We start from the raw sequence: 15,095 nt of genomic DNA on the forward strand, positions 1-15,095 counted from the left end.
ATGAAACTAAAGAGACAGTTGTTGTTTAATTTATTGGTTATTTCCTAATAGGAAATTAATTCCTTAGCTTGGCAAGCAATTTTAGAGAATTTGATGTTTCCCCATTTAGACAGAATGCCTGAACATACGGCTGAGTGGCGTTTCATAGATGGCAGTGAAATGACTTGCCTTAAAGACTTGACTTTGTTGTAGTATACTTGTTCCTGCTGCTTGCAGTAGTGCTACTGTGCTGTCATGGCAATGCTGTTAAATAACACAAGAAATGCTGTAAATATTGACTCTTAAAATTAATTAAAACTTAAAAAAAACTGCTGGAAATTTGATTTTTTTAAATCCAGTAAAACAGAAAAATGCCCCTCAGATTCCTAGAGTGACTGAATAATATCCCTTCAACCATGTTTGCCGTTGTTTTAATCCGGAAAGATCCAATGGGAAGTGCAAGGGTTTGGGTTGTTCGTCTCATGGGTGTCACATTAAGCTGTTTCGGGTTTTCGAAAGGTTGTGTTGACATGCTTAAGGATAAGACCCATGTATTCAGCCACTCTCTGTGAGCCTGAGGCTCTTCTGTACTTCTGTCTGACTTTTAGACCCAAGACTTTAAAAATCCAGCCACAGCAGTGATATGATGTGACACAGTTGAGGTCAGCAGAGGACGCCGGCACAGATTTCAGAAGCTCCACATAAACATGAACCCCTGCTTCTCTGAAACAACACTCTGTGCTTTCACGTTCAACTCATGTTGTTTGTTTCTTTGATAATTAGAGTGATTTTACATCTGAAGATGATGTACCGACTTTCTTTTCTGTCATTTGTTGTTGAGCTCCATTATTGTGAGATGTAATGATGTTGGATGGTCCAGTATTATGGCAATGTGTCAGTGGCTTGTAGCAAAACTTAAAGGGCACCTATAGTTCACTCCTTTCTTCAGATTTAATATGAGTCTTCTGTGTCTCCAGAATGTGTCTGTAAAGTTTCAGCTCAAAACACCCATCAGATTTTTGATTATACCTTTTATAAGATTCTATCTTATACCTTTTTTTGCATCAGGTGGCCGTTTTCTTGTACTGCGCATTTAGGGCTAGTCCTCCCCGCCCACCGGTTCTACGTGCCTTTCTGTGTGCCTTAATTCATTACACACATGCACTGTTTTAAAACATTTTAAACTTGTAAAACTCACTCTTCTTGATCACATTTGATGATGATTGATGATCCTAGCAAACTGAACAGACCTTTTATTTCCGGTTGTTTTGCGCAAGTCCTGGGACATGTTAATAAGCAGCTGTCAATCAATTTAGTGGGCGGGGGGACCGCACTCCTACGTCAAGTTGTCGATCTGAAAACCGATCCAATTGGTCCACCGTTTTTGAGTTGTTAAATTGAAAAAAAGGAATATGTGTTTTTATATTACCCCAATATGACGCTCTATACACTCTATACACATATGTCTGTCCAAACAGCTTGAAAAGTCGATTTTTCAACATAGGTGTCCTTTAAAAAGAGACCATCTCTTTTGTCTATGAAAGTCTCTTGACTTTTCCTTTTGTTTTCAAGACACTGGGTGTTTTTGTTGTTGTTGGAAAAATGTGAATAAAGTACATGACCTTAAATTTGTTGGCAGTGTGGGCAAGTATGTAATGTCTGTTCTGATGAAATGGCGCATAAATAAGCAACTTTTAACATTTACGTTTGAAAGTTTTCAATTTCACTCAACCTAAAATATTGCATTATGTTGCAAAATTGTTGTGTTCTATGAATTGTGTTCAGCTTTGTTTCCATCCACCTAATTTTATACACATTTTAGATATGCACATATTGTGTTATGCATATGATATTCCATATGTTTAATGGAAATTACAAGATGTGCATCAATTTTAAAAATGCGAATAAAAATGTCTGTGCATAATTGGGTATGATTAAGTTTTTTATTAAATAAGAAAAGGTGCGCATAAACGACGATGGAAACACTTTTATCGAACAAACTCGAGTATGTGCATTAAAAAAAGTCATGTGATTTTGTTAAAAGGGGCCATGTGATGATAAATGTTTGTGAATGGACAAACCAACAGCCTGAGCATATTGTAAAACATCTGAAGTGTTGTTTTGGTCATTCTAAAATGCCTTAACCGTTTCAGTATTACTGTTATTATATTATTAATGACCTCCAGAATAGTCTATATCCACAAGTATCGCTGTAACAGCCGAGAGGAGAGCAAAAGTCACGTCAGCAGGTCAAATGGGCCACAGTGAGTGTTAGAGAGAGAGAGAGATGGAGTACTTTCATTCTCTCAATCACAGTGAAACAGGGGCTTCTGCTGCAAGTGTCAGTGAAATACTGTCCAGTAAACACACGCCGTGAAATTGTGCACAGTTTCTGTGTTTGTAGGTAGTTGGAGCGTTGTAAGTACTCGCGCTCGCCTCTCTCGCTATAGTAAGCTACAGCCACATAGCGCATATGAGATAAATGACGTCAGTACATAATAACCGGTTATGATTATTACTGAACCTATACCGAATTGTCTGCGTCTGCATAGGGTTGCACCGAAAAAACAATTAATTTTCACACCCCTAGACAACAGTGAAAAAGAACCAAAACTCTATCAATTATCAGAAGTCGAGAACAAACCTTGGGAAAAACAAGATCAGTCAGGGTGACCATTTCTCGTTTGACCAAACGTAAAGGACAGAGCTATAATTTAGACAGCAGTGGGCTTGAAAACAAAAAGCATCCATCATGGAGGAGGTGCAGGTCCTTAGTCTTTGCAGGAATCGGCCTTGCACTCTTGATTTATCAATGACCATGGGTCGGATCCAAGATTATGTGAACCTTGAAATAAGAAGAAACAGACAAACATGAAGTTACAAGCCATTCAATTGACTGTTTTGGGAGTGTTCCTGGCACCCTATTGTGTTTATTGTGATAAATATAACCAGTTGCAGTAGTATTTACTTAGTTTTCTTTTTTTTATCAGTACTGCTCAGTTATTTACAGTATTTACCAGATACGTTTGAACATCCATATGTGCACAGCCGTATATCTTTGAACTGTCAGCTAGACATTTACATGCAGCACAATTAGAAGATGACAGGATTATCGTTAGAGAAGAGATGTGGGTTTTAGCGTATGCTAAGACACTCGCCACTGGCTTCCTTTAAGCTGTTTAACGGATTTCTCTCTGCCTTTGCGCTCACCTTTAAATCTAATCTTGTTAAGAAGGATTGTCATTACTGCTAGGCTGGACCTCTGTCACCCATCTGTAGCAGGTCCGGTGAAAACCCTCAATTTTGGACAGCGTCAGGTTATTTTGAACAAGTCTTGTTAGTAAGTGAAAACTGTATGTCACATCAAAACAGAAAAATGTCCAAAAACCAAAAACTGTAGTAGCCAAATTGGCTTGAATATGAATCGGCTCCTTGAACTTTTTTCTTTAGGCCTGTCCCAATAAATAGCAGACACTTTTTTGCAAAACCAAAAGGACAGCACAGATGGCTGGTTTTTCAGGTTGGGCTTCACAGAGATGCTCAGAAGTACAAATATAAGCTATTTTAAGGACCAACCTGACAAATCTGGCTCTGGAGGGAAAGCGGTGGAATTGTTTGTTTCTTTCTAGAGCTGAGCATATATTCATTTATCAGACATGAAAGAGAGTTGGAAAATGTTGGAAGAAACTGGGACTGCAAAACGTTTTTTTTTATGGATGGATGGATGGATGGATGTTTTTTTCTGTGGATGGATGGATGGATGTTTTTTTTCTATGAATGGATGGATGGATAGTTTTCTTCTGTGGATGGATGTATGTTTTTCTCTGTGGATGGATAGTTTTCTTCTGAAGGTGGATGAATGTTTTTTTTCTGTGGATGGATGGATGGATGGATGGATGGATGGATGTTTTTTTCCATGAATGGATGGATGGATAGTTTTCTTCTGTGAATGGATGGATGGATGTTTTTTCTGTGGATGGATGAAGGATGTTTTTTTCTGTGGATGGATGGATGTTTTTTCTATGAATGGATGGATGGATAGTTTTCTTCTGTGGATTGATGGATGGATGGATGTTTTTTCTCTGTGAATGGATGGATAGTTTTCTTCTGTGGGTGGATAGATGTTTTTCTGTGGATGGATGGATCATTGTTTTTTTCTGTGGATGGATGGATGAATAGTTTTCTTCTGTGGATGGATGAATGGATGTTTTTTTCTATGGATGGATGGATGGATAGTTTTCTGTTGTGGATGGATGGATGAATGGATGGATGGATTGTTTTTCTCTGTGGGTGGATAGATGTTTTTTCTGTGGATTTATGGATGGATGGATGAATTTTTTTCTGTAGATGGGTGGATAAATGGATGTTTTCTTATGGATGGATGGATGTTTTTTTCTGTGGAAGTATGGTTGGATGGATGGATGGAAGTTTTTTCTGTGGATATGGATGAATGTTTTTTTTCTGTGGATAGATGGATGGATGGATGTTTTTTTTCTGTGAATACATGGTTGGATGGATGGTTGGATGAATGGATGTTTTATTATGTGGATGGATGGTTGGATGGATGTTTTGTTTGTGGATGAATGTTTGGATGGATGGATGTTTTATTATGTGGATGGATGGTTGGATGGTTATTTTGTCTGTGGATGGATGGTTGGATGGATGTTTTATTCTGTGGATGGATGGTTGGATGGATGGATGAATGTTTTTTTTAATTTCAATTAATTTCTTTCTTTTCTTCTTTCTTTTCTGTGGATGGATAGTTGGATGGATGTTTTTTCTATGGATGGATGTATCTTTTCTGTGGATGGTTGGATGATTGTTTTTTTTCTATGAATGGATGTTTTTTTCTGTGGATGGATGTTTTTTTCTGTAGATGGATGGTTTTTTTCCTGTGTATGGATGTTTTTTTCTATGAATGGATGTTTTTTTCTGTGGATGGATGTTTTTTCCTGTGTATGGATGTTTTTTTCTATGAATGGATGTTTTTTTCTTTGGATGGATGTTTTTTCCTGTGTTTGGATGTTTTTTTCTGTGGATGGATGGATGTTTTTTTCCTGTGGATTGATGTTTTTTCCTGTGTATGGATGTTTCTTTTCTGTGAATGGATGGATGGAAGGATTGATGAGAATTTGAGATTCACCAGGAAAGTAGGAAACTTTTACTGTAAATCCACTGAAATGTAGTTTGTCTCACCTTGTGTTACAAACATTCGTAAAGAAATCAGTTATTGTGGACCAACAGTTTTATGTTGTACTATGTAAGCTGTTTCATCTTTGATCTTGACTAGCTGATTTTAAAGTATATGTTTTAATTGCCTTTCATCAATTATTCCTTTATTGAAGCTCAACTGCGAAGCTTTTTAGAGCTGTTAGCAGATATATTTATTTATATTAATCACATTATGATGATTTCACAATGAAATTAAGCCATATTGCGATAAAGATTTATTTTAGATTTATCATTTAGCCCTAATATGGATAACCTGACTCAACATGGTTGGGTTTTACATCAAAAGTATTGTCTCGTAAAATCATTCAGGCTTGTTTTATTGCATCAACTTTGTCTGAAGTCATTTGCAGGCTAGCCTAATACTGCTCATTCACATCACAAGCAGATTTTTGTTATGTTTTTGCACCCTACTCCTAAACCATCTACCCTTTAACTCCAATTAACAAAGCAATTACTTAATTATTCACACTAACGGCTAGAATAAATATTCCAATTCATTTTTTCCACTTCCACTGATCTTCACAAAAAAAAGCCTCCTGTTAGGAAGTCGAACCAATGTTTGCCTCAATTTTATCTCTCCTAGCAAGAACAAAGTGAAACAAAGTGCACTCTGAATGAAAGAATTTAATTAGTCTCGTATTATGCATTTCTTTCTTGTTTTTCCGTATGTGGATTATCCGTTACACGCAGAGTCTTATTATTTTCCGAGCCGCGTGTTTCCTCTTTACTGCTCTTTATAAGGCGATGTTAAATTGAAAACATGGATTGTTCACCCTGAAGCACTGGCCCAGGAAATGAGAGCGGTATAGCCGTGTGTTAAAGAACATTTCCTCCGTGTGTGGCTGCTGTTTTGGATCTGATGAAGCTCCACCACATGAAGCATTGGCAGATGCTTTACTGTACGGTTTGTTGTGACAACAGATGGTTTTAATGTTTTATGTTATGTTGTTAGGGTTATTGAATGTTGAATCACTGCTCTGTATGATTCAGAACTGTATTTTCGCAGACCACATTATTTTGCATTATTCCATCCAGGATAATATACTAGGATTGGACAGTTCAGCAGTACTGTACTATATTATGTAACAGTATGCCATACTCCTTAACACTGTATTGAATAGTTTACTGTACAGTCTTTCATTTCATTTTTGGTTGAAGCTTGTGCAAATATTGTAACTGTATTATTCTATACCAGGGGTGTCCAAACTTGGTCCTGGAGAGTTTAGCTCCAACCCTAATCAAACACACCTGAACCAGGTAATCAAGCTCTTACTAGATATACTAGAATAGGGGTGTCCAAACTCTGTCTTGGAGGCTCTAGCTGCATCCCAAATGGCACACTATACACTATGCACTCATGCACTATGTACTTGTGCACTTACACACTCAACAGGGTAGTATATGTATGTAGTGGCTTCCCAAATGGCACACTAATGTTTTTTTACTAAGCGGAAATTCAAACCGTTTCCCTGATGACGTTTGACGGTCGCCAAATCAGTGAAATAAACAACCAAATTATCAAATAATACCTGCCGTGAGTATAACCGCATTCACCATCGGGAAGCGCTATAATCATTGTTGTAGGAGAATTTTGCTTTCACCATCCAAAACAAATAAAGTTATCCAACATGTGTGCCCTTCCGCTACGTGAGCAAACCTGCGGTCGTTGAGTGCGTGAAGTGTCCATCATTACACACTTCATTTTAGCGGCTGAATGAGTGCATCATCCGGGTAATTAAAGAGCGCCTATTATTTTTAGAGTTTTCAGTGTGGACACACTACTTATACTATTTATACTACAAATTGGCGTAGAGTAGTGCATAAGTATGCGATTTGGGATGCAGCTTCTGACTTTTAGCTCTAATTTGCCTCAACACCCCTGCAAGGATGTTTCTAGAAAGCCTGGTAAGAAGTTGATTAGCTAGCCCAGGTGTGTCTGATTGGGGTTGGAGCTAAACTTTGCAGGACACCGGCCCTCCAGGGCTGAGTTTGGGCACCCCTGTTCCAGAAACTGCCTTGCAGGTGTGTTGAAGTAAGTTAGAGCTAAACTCAGCAGGACACCGGCCCCTCCAGGACCGAGTTTGAACACCCCTGTTCTATACAAACGTAATGATGACTAGGGTGTAAAAACAGAGATACAGATCCAATTGCAATTTATTAAAGGTTAGTCAGACGGGCAAAGGTGAAAACAGGTGCAAATGGTAGCATGAGGGTAATCTAAGAGTATTAGAAGTCACTGGTGAAGAGGTTGAGGTAGGCAGCATAACAACATAAACAGTAAACAAATGTCAAAAACACGACTAGGAAAAACAGGGAAAATGCTTCATAAAGATCAGTACAGATAACAACACTCAGCTTTGGATATCAGTGTGTGTATAGTCCCAGTAATTAGTAACAAACTGTGAGTGCGTAATCAAGGGTTGATCTGGAACTGGTGTGTGAGTGCAAAGCAAAATGGTATTTGTAGTTCAGTTGAATGACAGGGAGTGTTCTCCAGCTGCCTGGAAGGGCAACACTGCTGGTGATCATAACAGCTACACTGTAAGGAATAAGTTTTGACGAGCTGTAGATTTATTAAGGGGTCACGACACAAAGTGGGTGTGTAATATTTGATAATTATTCAGTGGGTCATTATACTATAGTTTCCAAGCCAACTTTAGTAATCCAATTCTTCCAATCTAGAGAAATATCCTTATTATACTATAAGGAGCAATTGATGACGGGCTGTTGAATTATTATAAAATAATGCACACCTGAGGTAGTGAAACAGTCATGAGAAAAAGTGGATGTGTATTATTTTCTAATAAATCAAAAGGTTCCACATCTAAAGTAAAATGCTCTGATTTTGTTTTTCAAGGCGTCCATTCCCAAACAGGTGTTTGTTTCCTTTTTCCACATTTTATTGGATTATTGAACTGTGTATTTATTTGAAAAAAATTGCACAACCCCAAATGTCAGCCAATCAGCCAATTAGAACCAGGCATTCAACAGACCCGATTCAACATGACTGGGGTGTGAAAACAAAGGTGCGAATCCAAATGCAATTTATTACAGAGTAGTTAGACAGGTCAAAACAGGTGCAAACAGTAGCATGTGGGTAATCCAAAGGAGTAGTAGAAGTCACAGACAAAGAGGTCAAAGCAGGCGGCAAAAAACATAAACACGTCAAAACATGTCAAAAACACGACTAGGAACAACAAGAAAAACACTTCATAAAGATGAGTACAGATAACAACACTCAGCTCTGGATATCAGTGTGTATAAAGTCTCAGTTATCAGAAATTAAAAGCTTCAACTGTGTGTAATCAAAGGGTGATCTGGAACTGGTGTGTGAGTTCAGTGCATAATAGGATATGTAGTTCGGTTGAATTTAGGGAGTGTTCTCTAGTAGCCTGTAAGTGCAACACTGCTGGTAATCAAAACAGTTATATACCATTTTAATGGAGAGGGTGCTTGCTGCAGAGCCATTTGAGGAGAGTTGAGCTCCAGCGAGGGGGAGCATGAGCTGTCGCTCCTCCTCCTGTAAGCTGTTTTAATGCGTACACCAACCCCACCCCTAACCCTACCCCCAGTGACATCACTCGTAGAAGAAGTGCAAAAAAGGTGGAGCTCAAGCTTAAGCTCCCCCTCGCTGGAGCTCAGCTCTGATCAAATGGCTCTGCAGCGAGCACCACTTGTTTTAATGTGGTCATGTGATTGGCCCATTGACATTTCCTGCTTGTTGTCAAACAATTGCATAACTGTTACAAGAGGCAATTTAATCATAACTTAATGTTAAAACAGCTATCATAACATTATGTATCAATATGTGGCTCTTTTTGGATTATCGGAAGCTATAGGAATTAAAAATGTAAAACAGGAAATATGTTGGAACCATTGTTTTTTTCCTTCCCTTAAAATAGTCTATACTGTAAGGAATAATTGTTGACGAGCTGTTAAACAATTACGGGGTCATGACACAAAGTGGGGGTTTAATATTTGATAATAATTTAAAGGGTCATTATACTATAGTTTCCACACCTTAAAAATAGCCTTATTTTACTATAAGGAAACAAATGATGACGGCTGTTGAATTATTATACAATAATGCACATTTGAGATTTGAGATGGTGATCACAATAAAAAGTGCGTGTGCAGTATTTACTAATAATTCAACTGGTACCACAGTTAAAGTAAAATGATCAGATTTATTTTTTCAAGGCATCCATTCTCAAACAGGTGTTTGTTTCTGTTTTCCACATTTTATTGGATTATTGAGCAGTGTGTTTATCTAAAAAAATGTACAATACAGAATGTCAGCCAATCAGCCAATTAGAATTAGGCATTCAACAGACCCGATTCAACATGACTGTGGTGTGTAAACAGAGGTATAGATCCAAATGCATTTTATTAAAGATTAGTCAGACAGATAAAAACAGGTACAAATGGTAGCGTGAGGGTAATCCAAAAGAGTAGTAGGCAGGGAAAAAGGTGGACATGCCTCCTCATTAACCACATTTCCTGGTGTAGTCAAATCACTGACCCGTACTTGTGAAGAACTTTCTGCATCCACTAATTATCCAGCAGCTTGAGTAACCACTGTCTCTGTTACAGGAAAGATACCTTTGTCAATAAAAAATATATAAAGGCGACAATCCAAATTAGCGGTCGGTGCAAGGTGGAGTCAGTCTCAAAGAACAAACTTCAGCATGACACAACAACGAAGATAAATAATAATAAGTAAAAGAAGAAGGATAAATAAAGAGGAACCTATACAGAAGTCACAGGCGAAAAGGTTGAAGCAGGTAGCAAAACAACATAAACAGTAAATAAACAAGCTAGGGTAAAAAACCCAGCTAGGAACATCAGGGAAAACGCTTCATAAAGTCAGTACAGATAACAACACTCAGCTCTGGATATCAGTGTGTATGTAGCTTTAGCTATGAGTCTGTAATAAAGGGTGATCTGGAACTGGTGTGTGAGAGCAGTGCGTAATGGGACATGAAGTTCAGTTTAATTTTAAAACTATTGTAAATATAAAAAATACCACTGTATTACCATCTAAAACCATCACACAATTATGGTACTGTAGTCCTGCATTACTTTATTACTGTGTGTGTATCTGTTGCAAGTTCCACCCACAAACCAGATCTCACACAAACACACCTGCACACACACAGACTCACACCCACTCTGCTGTGCCTGACTCACAGGAGCTGATCTGAGAGTTTGTGCAGTCTTGCTCTGGATGTGACAGTGTCAACTGAGATGAAGATAAATGAGCTCAGGTTTCAGGAAGATGTGTTCTTTTATCTCTGGAGCAACCGCTTTTGACAGCTTTGGGTCACAGCAGCTCCTAGAGAGATTATTTTTGGGAAACCTCACAACAGGATGCCACTGTTCTGATGTGTGTGCGTGTGTCGACTCTACATGTGTGCTTTTGCTTTATATCAGCACTTATTTCGCAGCTTGTTGTATTCTTTTGAATGCACGCGTCTCTGTTAATTCTCCCAGTCAGCAGACCGCACTTGGCTGTCCTTATTCCAATGTTGCCTCATGATAATGTGTTATTTTGAAGAGTGGAGTCCAGCCAGTCGACTGAGTGTTTGTTTGACCTCCACTCCTGTTATTCTGGGTCAAGCTGAGTTGCACAGCTTACTAAATAACACACACACATATACACACACACACATAGAGAGAAAGCCAGCAGGACAAGTTTAGTTGAGGCTTAATAAAAGTATTTTTGGTGTTTATTCGTTGCACTGCAGTTATCTTCAGGAATCGGTTAGAAACAGCAGCTTTTCTACATTGTAGCTATATATAATGGACCAATAACATGGGAGTTATGTGGTCATAGTGATTTTCGAGCCACAGAATGATATAGAAAGTTAATTTTCAAAGAATAGTTCATCTTAAAAAATTAATATTCTGTCAATAATGTCTTCCTCATGTTGTTCGAAACCCATTCGTTCATCTTTATGAAATTTGACAGCTTATGGGATCAAAATCCTGCCAAATGGTTTCGCGATTATGGATAGAAAAATAATACGCCTAAATCAAACAACAAGTGAAAGCTGCAAGAATAAGACACAATAAGGTTACGTACAAAAAGATTACAGGCGTGAATCAAATATAAAACAGTTCCCTGACCCTACAGCAAGGGTGCAGACTCCTTTACCAAAAAAGAAAAGTACCAAAAAACTCTGTCAAAACTCTGTTCTATGTGGTTAAATGGAAAAACAATGAAGCTACAAAATACTTTTGTGCGTAGATAAAATAAAAGTGACTTCATTCAACAGTTTCTTCTCCTTAGTGTCAGTATATTGTGTGCCTTGGTTCAACTGTTCAGACTGTTAGTGGTGTAATGCGTGTGGAAGTTTTTCTTGCCATTTTTAGTCTCCAATTTTAATGACCACTGTTAACCAGTCGAAAAAAAAGTCCTTGCTTTAAGCCCGTGCTTTAAAAAGTCCATAAATCTGGTGCCCATGAAAGTGTGGGAAACCTGTCAAATAATGTCAAACTGGTTTCTACACAGTGAGTTGGCTACATGCAAACTGGCTTTACAGTCACTAGATTTCAATCTAGCAGAGCACCTTTGAGATACATTCATTCTTCATTTTTCTTTGGCTTAGTCTCTGCTTTATCAGAAACCGCCGCAGCGGAATGAATCACCAACTATTTCGGGCAGCTGAATGAACCACCAACTGTTCCGGCATATGTTTTATGCAGCAGATGCCCTTCTAGCCACAACCTGGTACTGGGAAACACCTATACACTTTTCACACACACCCTCGTCCACTTTGGCCAATTTTGTTTATCCAATTCACCTAAAGCGCATGTCTTTGGACTGTGGGGTAAACCAGAGCACCCAGAGGAAACCTATGAGAACACAAGGAGAACATGCAAACTTTACACAGAAATGCCTACTGGTGCAGCCAGGAATCAGCGACCTTCTTGCTGTGAGGCAACAGTGCTAACCACTAAGCCCCCATGCTGCCCGTTGAGATACAAATTGAATTAAAAAATGATACTGAGTGTTGTTAAGAACCAGGAATCAGTTGCTAAATGTGGATATTGCTTTGCTTACATGATGTTTGTGAATATTGGGTGCAGTATGTTATGTATTGTTTTGATAAATGATGTGCTTAACTCTCCATTACGCCACATTTGCAGATATACATTCCAGCAAGCGTCGGCTTTCCTGTGGAGCCTCACCCCCTGCTTTTCTTGAACAGTCTTTCATGCAGCCAAACAACACAACTCACAGTTCCCTCCCACTCCTGACTAATGAGACATTGGTTTACTTCAGGATTTCTTGAGCTCGTGAGGACTAATAGTTTGCGTTGGCTTAGACATCTGCTCTCGTGTGGGAGAACTAAGAAGATGCAATCTTTTCCAGTCAATAAAAGTCAAGCTTATTATAGTAGTGGAGTCTTTTTCTGTCAACAAGTGATTATAAAAGAAGTTACTGAAGGTATGAATTTTAATACATTAAATTCTCTACAAAATATAGGATGCTTTTTGAGGTAATTTACAGAAAGACTGTGCTAAAAAAAAGACTGTCATTGTGACTGACATCACAATGCTGCTTTATTCTTCATTTCTACATGAAGATATGAATCTGAAGCTGTGTAGCAAATTGTGTTGACAGAATGTACAATAAAAAAAAAAAAATGTTTTCTGTTGTTCAAAGGCGGCATGGTGGCTCAGTGGTTAGCACTGTCGCCTCACAGCAAGATCGTCGCTGGTTTGAGTCCCGTCTTTGGCAGTTGACATTTCTATGTGAAATTTGCATCTTCTTCCGGGGTTTTTCGGGCATAATTGTGGTCATGAAGGAATGGACATGATCAGCAACAATACTCAGGCCGGCTGTGGTGTTGACACGATGCTCAATTGGTACTAATGGGCCCAAAGTGCACCAAGAAAATATTCCCCACACCATTACAACACCACCACCACCACCAGCCTGAACTGTTGATAAAAGGCAGGATGGATCCATGCTTTCATGTTGTTGAAGTCAAATTCTGACCCTACCATCCGAATGTCGCAGCAGAAATCGAGACTCATCAGACCAGGCAACGTTTTTTCAATCTTCTATTGTCTAATTTTGGTGAGCCTGTTTGAACTGTAGCCTCAGTTTCCTGTTCTTAGCTGACAGGAGTGGCACCCGGTGTGGTCTTCTGCTGCTGTAGCCCATCCACCTCAAGGTTGGACGTGTTGTGCATTCAGAGATGCTCTTCTGCATACCTTGGTTGTGACGAGTGGTTGTCTTTTACTGTTGTCTTTCTATTAGCTTCTATTAGCTTGAACCAGTCTGGCCATTCTCCTCTGACCTCTGACATCAATAAGGCATTTGCGCCCACAGAACTGCCGCTCACTGGATATTTTCTCTTTTTCAGACCATTCAACCCTAGAGATGGTTGTGCGTGAAAATCCCAGTAGATCAGCAGTTTCTGAAACACTCAGACTAGCCCGTCTGGCACCAACAACCATGCCATGCTCAAAGTCACCTAAATCTTCTTTCTTCCCCATTTTGATGCTCGGTTTAAACTGCAGCAGGTCGTCTTGACCATGTCTACATGCCTAAATGCATTAAGTAATTGGCTGATTAGAAATTAACGTTAACAAGCAGTTTGGACAGGTGTACCTAATAAAGTGGCCAGTTAGTGTATAACTTATGTTTTCCTCGCTTTCCTACTAAAAATTAGTTTCATTGTTTTCTAAATTCTTTAAATTGCTAATAAAAATATTCAATAATTTCCAGTATTATTTGTAGGACATCTGCTATGGAAAATGAGAAATGTGATATAATAAATTGAATAATTCAAGTGGAATTGTTGCACATGGAAATGTTTCATCAGTAGTGTTTGCTTGCCGTAGCTAAAACAAGCACAGCAACTTTTCTCTTCTGCCATGTTTTAAAGCTGCTTATTTTGAGTGTTTCAGAGCTTCATGTTCTTTAATGTGTAATGAATGAGGAGAGATTATTAGTTGAGACCTCAGAACATCATTACGCTTGAAGAAGCTTCGCTAATCATAATGAATGCTTATTAGCATCTTAATAAAATACGGGAACGTTAGTGTGTGTGCAATTAAAATTCATATTGTAATACAGGGAACATTAAGACATGCTTTATATTAAAATAGTCATTTTGCAGCATGGGGTGGAGAAGACAGAGCGCAGGAGGTAAATGGAAGCTAATTATGAGTTAATTATGTACGCTTCATTAGAGTGGTCACATGACGTCTTTTTTAAAATCCATTGCGATTTATGCCAGAAATGTTAGTCGATATAAAATGTTGTTCTTGATTTACATAAAAAACATGATTTTCTTGTGCTTCATGGTTGGATTATAAATGATTGTGAAAGTCTTAACCACCAGCTGGGATGTAATGATACATTTTCATAGTGGAGTTGTACATTTTGGCTCTAATACACCTTTAAGTGTTCTTTAATACAGTAGCTGTTGAATTGTAAAAGATGATCCTGTATGTGTGTATGTCTAGCTAGTTTATTTCTCTGACATCTCATTAGATTGTGCACAACAGTGTGTTGTAAGTGAAAAGTCATTTGCTGTTGCAATTAAAATGTCACTGCACACAGTTGTATTATTTTTTAGAGTTATTTGTGGTGTTTCTTAGTTAAGTTTGACTGGTGATTATTTCTCTTACTCAGAGTAAGTGATCTAAACAATGTGTGTGTGTATGTATGTATGTATGTATGTATGTATGTATGTATGTATGTATGTATGTATGTATGTATGTGTGTGTGTGCCTTTAAATGTAACTTTAAGCTGAATAATACTATTATCTGGAAAAATAACTAGAAAAATAGCATGTACTGCCTTCAGAGCAACTATTAAAACTTTCATTATTATTAAAACTATTACTGTATGTTAATGTGT

General features: G+C 38.2%; 2 protein-coding genes and 1 long non-coding RNA gene across 11 annotated transcripts in view; 2 read left to right on the plus strand and 1 right to left on the minus strand.

Annotated features, from left to right (window-relative positions):
* The window catches only part of LOC147835939 (uncharacterized), a 107,619-nt gene extending 92,822 nt beyond the window's left edge, over positions 1-14,797 (plus strand). Inside the window, exon 3 of one of the 2 annotated variants that reach the window (XR_015495491.1) lies at positions 12,364-14,792. This is a non-coding gene — a long non-coding RNA (uncharacterized LOC147835939). Of the gene's footprint in view, positions 1-12,363 lie in introns of both variants that reach the window. The other variant, XR_015495492.1, reaches the window with a different exon arrangement.
* The window catches only part of LOC147835938 (uncharacterized), a 939,756-nt gene that overhangs the window by 369,602 nt on the left and 555,059 nt on the right, over positions 1-15,095 (minus strand). The gene's annotated exons all lie outside the window — the stretch shown is intronic.
* nav2a (neuron navigator 2a) overlaps positions 1-15,095 on the plus strand; it is a 400,576-nt gene that overhangs the window by 180,564 nt on the left and 204,917 nt on the right. The window lies entirely within an intron of this gene.

The sequence above is a fragment of the Danio rerio genome, chromosome 7 (genome assembly GCF_052040795.2).
Source record: "Danio rerio strain M-AB ecotype USA chromosome 7, GRCz13ab, whole genome shotgun sequence".
NCBI lineage: Eukaryota > Metazoa > Chordata > Actinopteri > Cypriniformes > Danionidae > Danio > Danio rerio.